This window comes from Uranotaenia lowii, chromosome 2 (assembly GCF_029784155.1).
Source record: "Uranotaenia lowii strain MFRU-FL chromosome 2, ASM2978415v1, whole genome shotgun sequence".
Classification (NCBI taxonomy): domain Eukaryota; kingdom Metazoa; phylum Arthropoda; class Insecta; order Diptera; family Culicidae; genus Uranotaenia; species Uranotaenia lowii.
Genome location: NC_073692.1, coordinates 398,029,245 through 398,036,491, shown reverse-complemented (window position 1 = coordinate 398,036,491; position 7,247 = coordinate 398,029,245).

Here is a 7,247-nt window from a genome sequence, read left to right as displayed (position 1 = left end):
GAAGTCGCTTCTTTCAAAAACACTGGGTCGTTCATAACATAATGCTACGGATGACGATCGGAGTGTTCCGTTTTCATGCAAAATGACTCGACAAATCGAAAACTTCTTGAGAAAATTTAAGACCATGTGCGTTCTAAGGTCCGTACAGGTTTCCAGGAATCTGCTTGAAACCTTCGTATACGTTTCCATTATAAATACAAAACGCAGCTCCTGCGAACGACTTTCCGCGGTCGTATTTTGCTTCTCGTCTCAGTTTGGGGACTTCTGGATGTTCAACGAACGTTATCTGGTTTGTGTTTTGGTCCTTTGTACGAAAGACGCATTAACGTGCAGCTTTCTACCGACATCTCGGATCGAGGCGTTTGAAGGCAGTAACCACGCGTTTGAGTTGAATTTGAGTTAAATTTGAGCTTTTCGGATCGGATGTGAGCTCCTGATCCACAGTCAGACGTTCTTTAAAATTGAATTCATAATTCCTAAATTTTTTCCGATGTCGCGTTGCGACAATTGCTGATTTTCAAAGCACTGTCGCAAAACTTTTTGCGAACTTACTGCTTTTTCGACGACATTTTGAAGACGTGGAATCAACTTGTCGTATCCTGAACAAGATCCGGGAATGACGCTTCCGGTCATTCCGTTAAGATTTAAGATTTGACGATTTCGCCAAACAACTATATTTAGCAACAATCACGAATAGACTGGCTCGAATAGTTCGAATCGTGTGCTGAAGAACCCAGATGAGTTGTCATTTTTCTCTTTTCCTCTCGGTGTCACATGTAGTCTGTCTCAACTACAACCAAAATTGTTTCGTTAAAAACACTGATATAATTTATTGTCTGATTCTTAAGACGTTTATCTGTATAATTTCATTGACTCATTATTTATATCTCTTATGTATGCCATATTCTCTACACAACTGATTGCATGTAAACAATATACATCAAATTTTATCTACGCCAAACTTAATTTGATCTAATAAGTTTATGAAAAGTAAGAGCAATATCAGTTTTGACGGATTTCATGTTAAGCATCCTTCAGTTGCATTATTGTGCATTTAAACAAAATTTACAGAAACGGTGCTGGAGAACTGACAGCTGAACACAGACTGCCGATAATCTAGTACTTCATTTTCCTTTGTCGGAAGTCGAAAGTCCGGACTTCCGAAGTAAAATTTAGTGCGTGCGCGATAATAGTTTTGATGCGCTACCGGTATGCCAACATACAAACTAGCAACTAAATGTTTATTTTGGTGTTCAAAACTATTAGGGAACTGAAAATAATGTGTTGGATTTTATTTGCAATAGGCTATCATTTTAAGAAAACCTTTGTTGATAGATTAGACAAAAAATTACAATAAATTGTCTTGCTTTCTTAATCAGTTCAAATTGAAGGCAGTAATGGATCGTGTTACAGCTAAGCAGTTCAACAAACTGAGAAATTACGGTTATTGAATCCAAACTTCCGCTAAAGTTCTATTCTCACTCAGGGAAACCATTAAAGCCAAAGGCTTCCTATCAAACCGTAAAACTTGTCACGTCCTCCCGTTAAAACCCACGCAACCCCTGTTTGACATGATTATTATTATTACAGTAACGACCATACCCACAAATGCATCTAACGATAGTTGGCAAAGAAAGGTGTCTCTGCTCTTCCCCGGTAGGATTCCGTATTCGATTTCCCATGGCTGTACGCGCCGAGTAGGAAGAAAGGTGAAGACTTTGGAGTTTCCTTTCGAGAAGAGCAATGTATGATGAGTCAGCTGTTGTTGGAGCTCGGTATTCTTCTTAGAATGCCAACCATTTCTGGAGACTTTGACACTAAGGACGAAAGATGGCCTCCGGGATGTCGGAACAGAATTCTTGCCTCCCTAGCCAACGAGGAAGATTGGTACTAAGCACGTTTCGCTGCCTTTCGCATTCATATAACATGTCACGCAACATTTGTGCTGCAAGTAAGGAAGTTCTTCCATATTGTTGAACGTCTGCTGCGAGAAGTGATCAAATTTCAGCAGAAGAAGCGTGCCTTTGATTATCAAGTAGCTCGAGGGCTAATGAAGATATCTGCAATGCAATGATAACATCTCCAAGTACGATAATTATACTTGCCAAACTAAAATTTCCCAACTTTCATTCCAGTTAACTGTTATTGTAGGCAATGCATTTTATCGGAGGAAAAAACTATAACCTAAATATTCCGAACTTTTCAATCGAATGACATCTCTATTGTCGGAAATTTCACCGAACCGGAAAGCCTCGTCGCCAGAACGTAAATAGTGGTGCCTGGTGAACTGCTAGAGGCAACTTATTCCGGGCATTACTTTTTACGATTATTGCAGCCGAGAGGGATCCCCGGGTTGTCAGCTAGCCTCGCAACCGCACCGCTTCAGTGAAAATTGTCCATCCTCTCACTTCCGTTTCACTTCTTCCGTTCGTCAATCGAATCGAGGATGACTCACAGACACAAAGTCAGTCCCCGATGCTTCCCGGACACGTGGTAGTTATGGGACCAGGATTGTGTGTGTAGATATCTTTTGTTGTTCAATTGTTGATACGCATCAGGGATGTCCTGCGTCAATTCCGATAGGAGTTCCGGCTCGTCTTCCTGGGAGCGAACGAGCAAGCGGACACATTTCATATGACTGCTGTTTTTTTTTCGTTGCTAATTTGAAAACTTCTCCGGCTAACTGGTTGCCTATCTCCAGAGAGGTTATTTTGGGCTTACATCTTCTGGCTAACTGAAGCGGGAGGGCAACAAATAAAAATGCAGATAAAGGCTTATTTTTCTAACCCTCTCGTGGCTATTCCGTTGCTGGTGTGTTTCCATGAAGATAAACATTTCCGCTACGGGTGGATTAAACTGAATGGTACGTGCACTTGGACCGTGGCCACGGCTGGGCCGAAAAATCGCATAAATACCTAAGCAATTCCAATAAATATCCTAAATTAAGCAAAGCTTAGTGATGACTTTTCACAAAAAAAAATCAAATTCCTTTTCTTAAAAGATTTCACCATAAATTTGAAAAATAAGGCAACAAATGAAAACAATTTGGGAGGAATCGTTAAATCTTTGCTACACGATGTTTAAAAAACTGAAGAGCAGTTGCTTACACTAAAACTACGCATTCAGAATTTTCGATCAGAACTTCTTCGAACAAAATTTAGAAAGAATAAGCAACTAAGTAATTAAGACATTTTTTTAATTTTTGTAATATTTGTCATTTTTGTCATTTTTGTCATTTTAGTAATTTTTGTAATTTCCTTAGAGGCGAATTAGTTCAAAATTTGAAGTCTCTAAAAAAAATAAACAAAACAAACAAACCAACAATTTTTGTAATTTTTGTCAATTTTGTCAATTTTGTCATTTTTGTCATTTTTGTCAATTTTGTCAATTTTGTCATTTTTGTCATTTTTGTCATTTTTGTCATGTTTGTCATTTTTGTCATTTTTGTCATTTTTGTCATTTTTGTCATTTTTGTCATTTTTGTCATTTTTGTCATTTTTGTCATTTTTGTCATTTTTGACGTTTTTGTCATTTTTGTCATTTTTGTCATTTTTGTCATTTTTGTCATTTTTGTCATTTTTGTCATTTTTGTCATTTTTGTCATTTTTGTCATTTTTGTCATTTTTGTCATTTTTGTCATTTTTGTCATTTTTGTCATTTTTGTCATTTTTGTCATTTTTGTCATTTTTGTCATTTTTGTCATTTTTGTCATTTTTGTCATTTTTGTCATTTTTGTCATTTTTGTCATTTTTGTCATTTTTGTCATTTTTGTCATTTTTGTCATTTTTGTCATTTTTGTCATTTTTGTCATTTTTGTCATTTTTGTCATTTTTGTCATTTTTGTCATTTTTGTCATTTTTGTCATTTTTGTCATTTTTGTCATTTTTGTCATTTTTGTCATTTTTGTCATTTTTGTCATTTTTGTCATTTTTGTCATTTTTGTCATTTTTGTCATTTTTGTCATTTTTGTCATTTTTGTCATTTTTGTTATTTTTGTCATTTTTGTCATTTTTGTCATTTTTGTCATTTTTGTCATTTTTGTCATTTTTGTCATTTTTGTCATTTTTGTCATTTTTGTCATTTTTGTCATTTTTGTCATTTTTGTCATTTTTGTCATTTTTGTCATTTTTGTCATTTTTGTTAATTTTGTCATTTTTGTCATTTATGTCATTTTTGTCATTTTTGTTATTTTTGTCATTTTTGTCATTTTTGTCATTTTTGTCATTTTTGTCATTTTTGTCATTTTTGTCATTTTTGTCATTTTTGTCATTTTTGTCATTTTTGTCATTTTTGTCATTTTTGTCATTTTTGTCATTTTTGTCATTTTTGTCATTTTTGTCATTTTTGTCATTTTTGTCATTTTTGTCATTTTTGTCATTTTTGTCATTTTTGTCATTTTTGTCATTTTTGTCATTTTTGTCATTCTTGTCATTCTTGTCATTCTTGTCATTTTTGTCATTTTTGTCATTTTTGTCATTTTTGTCATTTTTGTCATTTTTGTCATTTTTGTCATTTTTGTCATTTTTGTCATTTTTGTCATTTTTGTCATTTTTGTCATTTTTGTCATTTTTGTCATTTTTGTCATTTTTGTCATTTTTGTCATTTTTGTCATTTTTGTCATTTTTGTCATTTTTGTCATTTTTGTCATTTTTGTCATTTTTGTCATTTTGTCATTTTTGTCATTTTTGTCATTTTTGTCATTTTTGTCATTTTTGTCATTTTTGTCATTTTTGTCATTTTTGTCATTTTTTGTCATTTTTGTCATTTTTGTCATTTTTGTCATTTTTGTCATTTTTGTCATTTTTGTCATTTTTGTCATTTTTGTCATTTTTGTCATTTTTGTCATTTTTGTCATTTTTGTCATTTTTGTCATATTTGTCATTTTTTTCATTTTTTTCATTTTTTTCATTTGTGTCATTTTTGTCACTTTTGTCATTTTTGTCATTTTTATCATTTTTGTCATTTTTGACATTTTTGTCATTTTTGTCATTTTTGTCATTTTTGTCATTTTTGTCATTTTTGTCATTTTTGTCATTTTTGTCATTTTTGTCATTTTTGTCATTTTTGTCATTTTTGTCATTTTTGTCATTTTTGTCATTTTTGTCATTTTTGTCATTTTTGTCATTTTTGTCATTTTTGTCATTTTTGTCATTTTTGTCATTTTTGTCATTTTTGTCATTTTTGTCATTTTTGTCATTTTTGTTATTTTTGTCATTTTGTCATTTTTGTCATTGTTGTCATTTTTGTCATTTTTGTCATTTTTGTCATTTTTGTCATTTTTGTCATTTTTGTCATTTTTGTCATTTTCGTCATTTTTGTCATTTTTGTCATTTTTGTCATTTTTGTCATTTTTGTCATTTTTGTCATTTTTGTCATTTTTGTCATTTTGTCATTTTTGTCATTTTTGTCATTTTTGTCATTTTGTCATTTTTGTCATTTTTGTCATTTTTGTCATTTTTGTCATTTTTGTCATTTTTGTCATTTTTGTCATTTTTGTCATTTTTGTCATTTTTGTCATTTTTGTCATTTTTGTCATTTTTGTCATTTTGTCATTTTTTGTCATTTTTGTCATTTTTGTCATTTTTGTCATTTTTGTCATTTTGTCATTTTTGTCATTTTTGTCATTTTTGTCATTTTTGTCATTTTTGTCATTTTTGTCATTTTTGTCATTTTTTGTCATTTTTGTCATTTTTGTCATTTTTGTCATTTTTGACATTTTTGTCATTTTGTCATTTTTGTCATTTTTGTCTTTTTTGTCATTTTTGTCATTTTTGTCATTTTTGTCATTTTTGTCATTTTTGTCATTTTTGTCATTTTTGTCATTTTTGTCATTTTTGTCATTTTTGTCATTTTTGTCATTTTTGTCATTTTTGTCATTTTTGTCATTTTTGTCATTTTTGTCATTTTTGTCATTTTTGTCATTTTTGTCATTTTTGTCATTTTTGTCATTTTTGTCATTTTTGTCATTTTTGTCATTTTTGTCATTTTTGTCATTTTTGTCATTTTTGTCATTTTTGTCATTTTTGTCATTTTTGTCATTTGTCATTTTTGTCATTTTTGTCATTTTTGTCATTTTTGTCATTTTTGTCATTTTTGTCATTTTTGTCATTTTTGTCATTTTTGTCATTTTTGTCATTTTTGTCATTTTTGTCATTTTTGTCATTTGTCATTTTTGTCATTTTTGTCATTTTTGTCATTTTTGTCATTTTTGTCATTTTTGTCATTTTTGTCATTTTTGTCATTTTTGTCATTTTTGTCATTTTTGTCATTTTTGTCATTTTTGTCATTTTTGTCATTTTTGTCATTTTTGTCATTTTTGTCATTTTTGTCATTTTGTCATTTTTGTCATTTTTGTCATTTTTGTCATTTTGTCATTTTTGTCATTTTTGTCATTTTTGTCATTTTTGTCATTTTTGTCATTTTTGTCATTTTTGTCATTTTGTCATTTTTGTCATTTTTGTCATTTTTGTCATTTTTGTCATTTTTGTCATTTTTGTCATTTTTGTCATTTTTGTCATTTTTGTCATTTTTGTCATTTTTGTCATTTTGTCATTTTTGTCATTTTTGTCATTTTGTCATTTTTGTCATTTTTGTCATTTTTGTCATTTTTGTCATTTTGTCATTTTTGTCATTTTTGTCATTTTTGTCATTTTTGTCATTTTTGTCATTTTTGTCATTTTTGTCATTTTTGTCATTTTTGTCATTTTTGTCATTTTTGTCATTTTTGTCATTTTTGTCATTTTTGTCATTTTTGTCATTTTTGTCATTTTTGTCATTTTTGTCATTTTTGTCATTTTTGTCATTTTTGTCATTTTTGTCATTTTTGTCATTTTTGTCATTTTTGTCATTTTTGTCATTTTGTCATTTTTGTCATTTTTGTCATTTTTGTCATTTTTGTCATTTTTGTCATTTTTGTCATTTTTGTCATTTTGTCATTTTGTCATTTTTGTCATTTTTGTCATTTTGTCATTTTTGTCATTTTTGTCATTTTTGTCATTTTTGTCATTTTTGTCATTTTTGTCATTTTTGTCATTTTTGTCATTTTGTCATTTTTGTCATTTTTGTCATTTTTGTCATTTTTGTCATTTTTGTCATTTTTGTCATTTTTGTCATTTTTGTCATTTTTGTCATTTTTGTCATTTTGTCATTTTTGTCATTTGTCATTTTTGTCATTTTTGTCATTTTTGTCATTTTTGTCATTTTTGTCATTTTTGTCATTTTTGTCATTTTGTCATTTTTGTCATTTA